This window comes from Crocuta crocuta, unplaced genomic scaffold (assembly GCF_008692635.1).
Source record: "Crocuta crocuta isolate KB4526 unplaced genomic scaffold, BGI_CrCroc_1.0 scaffold224, whole genome shotgun sequence".
In the NCBI taxonomy this organism is placed as follows: Eukaryota; Metazoa; Chordata; class Mammalia; order Carnivora; family Hyaenidae; genus Crocuta; species Crocuta crocuta.
The window spans coordinates 504,141-507,940 of record NW_027529545.1 but is presented as its reverse complement, the minus strand read 5'-3'; the positions used below and the strand labels follow the sequence as shown (position 1 = coordinate 507,940).

At 44.6% G+C, this 3,800-nt stretch overlaps 1 protein-coding gene across 1 annotated transcript in view; it reads left to right on the top strand.

Moving 5' to 3' along the window:
* Positions 1-3,800, top strand: part of MID1 (midline 1) — a 113,731-nt gene that overhangs the window by 84,546 nt on the left and 25,385 nt on the right. The gene's annotated exons all lie outside the window — the stretch shown is intronic.

The window sequence follows — 3,800 nt, the reverse complement described above, 5'->3', positions numbered from 1 at the left end:
CTTTAAAATGTCAGAGATCCATACACTTTGGAATCAAGTATCTGGCTCTGTGTTAATTGCCTGGCAGTAATTACGGACGCCATCGGGGCTGCTCCTTTAACACTTGTGAGTCTAATCTTGCTCACATGTTCCTACCAGGAAGACCCCCCCAGCCGTCCTGTTTCCACCATTGCAGCCCCAGCACAGAGCACACTGCCTGACTCGAATGAATCAGTGAACAGATTATAAAACAGGTCAGTGACACCTACCTAATGCGGTTGTTATAGAGACAAAATGAGATAACGTAGCAAAACTCTTAGTCCAGTTCCCGTCCCAAGGCGAACGTGCAACAAATGCCAATTCCCTGTCCTCCCACTCACTGAATGGATGCAAATAGATTGTATGACATACTGTACTCTCAAGGCACGCTAACATATAGGTCTTTTGTACGATTGTATGGGCGTCCTTACGAAATCACATTAAGTAAGCAAAACTCTTCACTAAATCAAAGCATAAGAAAGTTGGTCTGCTGCTTATGGGAAATCTAAAATAAATCACTTTCAGCAGCAAATTTTCAAGAGGAGGATAAAAAGAAACTTCTCTCTGAACAGTACCCATTTTCAGACTCCTGGGGGGGTGTCTGACTCCATAGAGTGACCCTTCTGTCCTTGAACGCCTAGGCACTTCAAGGACCCCTCAGACTTACCCCAAATATAGAGCCCCGAGCTCCAGTTGTGATCTTAAGAATTCAAGCACATGTGATGAGTGGTTTCTAAAGTGTGTTCTGGTAGGGTGTTAATTGGTGTTAAAATAACAACAGCGTTCCAGAGCCAAGTGCATCTGGGAAATCCTGAGCAGACCAAAGCAAACCACATTTTGTTGCCGTGAGATCTCCCTGGGTTTTACTGTGGTGATGTACCCACTCGCCCAAGAGAGACCCATTTAATTGCCCTGTCAGGGGCCTGGCATGGGGACGATATTTAGCGGGAAGGGTAGAGCGTCTTGCCCGGACGTGGACTGCATGACAGAAACCCTGTGAGCAGTGCAACTCTAGACACATCCACCTTCTGGAAAACTGGCCCCATGTGGCTCCTAGCAAACTGAGTGTTACTCAGAGATCAGAGGCATCAACGTCCAACCAGAAACAGAAGTCACGTGCAGTCCATCCCCTTAAGCATCGGCATCGGGCACAATGTCCTTATTTGCCTCCGTATGATAAGGGCTTACCGTACACCCACAGGTATGCGCACGTGTGTGTAAACACGTACACACACACACAACTATGAAAGCACACAATTGCGAAAGTGGCCTGATACTACTCATGGCCCTGGTGGATTTTGGCAACTCATCTGAAAGGCCAGAAGATGGGCAACAAGGATTTGGGGAATAAAAACATGGCCTGAAATGTTGAGTTTGGCAGCTCTCCCCTCGCCTGTCACTCCAATTAAGAATTTGAAATTGTAGCCAAAGATAAATATCTTTCCTCCCATCAAAAGACTGTGTAGGTGTTAAAAGCTGCAGTAACTCCACAGATTTCTTGCTGTCAGTCTTTGCCTCCCAGGCTTAGGGACTTTCAGCCTTTCTGTTCCCACCCCACAAAGTTCCCACCGTCAAGATGGCCGACATTTTCAACATTCTCACTTGACCAACGCACATTTTAGTCAACTGTGAGCCATAGAACCAGGAGAAACTTGGGAGAAATCTATTTGGGATGGGCCTCAACCGAAGCTTCTGCCACTGGCTCAGGCAAGTGCTAAGGCGAGAGGCAGCAGCCTTAAGGTCCTCTCAGCCCCAGATCTGGGCCACACCAGAATGACAGAGAAATGCGATAGAAAGACGCTTGTTTCTTAATAGCTCAGTGAGGTTCTCCCTCTTGATCATCATGAGAGGGTTTCGCTTTGAAATGTTTATCTGAGGAGTTCAAATGACCTTAGGGCCTTTCTCTTAACTTTTCTGTACTGATGCAAAGATTTCGGGCTCTTCAGCACTTGGCAAATTTTAAGGGCTTAGTACTTATTTGCGAAATGATCCTGGGATCTCTCTGAGTTTTGAGAAGTTGTTATGATTATGGGTCATAAAGAAAGCAGTTTTTAAGTACAGTTTGGCCATCTGTGAAGAATGCCTAGCAACCATCCCTTTATCCATCGGTCTAAATTAGCAGGTGTCCGTCACAATATTTAGCCCATTTCCCTTGGGTGCGAGCTTTAGCCAACAAAATCCCACAACTCTGCTATTTTCTTGGTGTGAAAAGGTGAGGCGGTGAATTTAGACTCTACCCTCACTGAGACACTTGAAACTTGCCTTTCCAGAGTTTATGCCTCTTCAAACTTTCATCTATGGACCCCAATATCATCCCAGTTATTACATTGTTAATTATCCTCTCGACCTCCCTCCCTATGCAGAACTGAAAAGTTGCCAGAAGTACAGTTATAGAAATTTTATTTCTAAGGATTTTGAGCACTTCACAGGTGTAACCATTATTGAGGTGAAATTCGGATAACATAAAATTAACCATTTTAATGTGTGAGGCTCAGTGGCATTTAGTACATTGGCAGTGCCGTGCAATTACTACCTCTGTTGAGTTTCAAAATCTTCATTACCCCCTGAAAAAACTCCATTCCCATTACATATTGCATCCCCCTCCCCCACTCCAGCCCCTTGCCACCACTAATCTGCCCCCTGTCTCTGAATTCACCCATTCTGGACATTTCATGTAAATGGATCATACAGTATGTGGCCTTTTGTGTCTGGCTTCTATCACTTAGCGTAATGCTTTCAAGGTTCGTCCACATTGTGGCACGTATTAGTGCTTCCCCCCTTTCTGAGGATGAATACTATTCCATTGTATGGATATACCCACAAGTGTAATTTTTATAGCCAAAATATATTATCTTTTTAAAAATTTTTTTAACATTTATTCATTTTTGAGAGAGACAGACAGAGCACAAGCCGGGGAGGGGCAGAGAGAGGGAGAGACACAGAATCCGAANATAGATTGTCTTTATAAAATACAAAGTTTTGGGGCACCTGGGCGGCTCAGTCAGTTAAGTGACTGACTTCACTTCAGGTCATGATCTCCCAGTTCATGAGTTCGAGCCCTGTGTTGTTGGGCTCTGTGCTAAGAGCTTGGAGCCTGGAGCCTGCTTTGGATTCTGTGTGTGTCTCTCTCTGCCCCTGCCCTGCTTTGGTGCTCGCTCTCTCTCTCTCTCTCTCTCTCTCAAAAATAAACATTAAAAAGTTTTTAAAAATCAAATACAAAGATTTAAGAGCCATTAAGAGGTATAGGAGGAGCTCCATCTCCTTAGGTAACAAGGTTGAAATTTTTCTAGATTAAATGGAAGAGTATGGACCTGGAATTCTCCTCCCGGCTACTGCCAGCCAGCTTTGTGACCTTCTGTAAGTGAACATCAATGCTCTTAATTAGAAAATAAGTAACTAGACTTAGAGCTGAACCATTTCAGAGTGTTTCTTTGCTCATAAACTCCCAACGCCCAACAGAGTACCCTATACATAGTTAGGTCCATGGTGGTGGCCCCCAAACTGAATGAAATACCCAGATCATCACGATTATGAGGCTGGCGTAGTCTGACATGCTCAGAAGTGGCTTCCATCACGCCACAGTTGTATTGTTTTTAAGAGAATTGCCTGCAGTTATTAACTAGTCAGAATGTTCTGCTGTTAGTAACTGAACTTTGCCAAGCACCTTGAGAGCCGAACACACGCCCAGCAAGAGAGTCCGACTTCCCGACACCTTGCTTTAGAGGGTTATAAATGAGAACTCTAACGTGCAACCCTAAACGAAGAGGAAAACTGGTGCATCC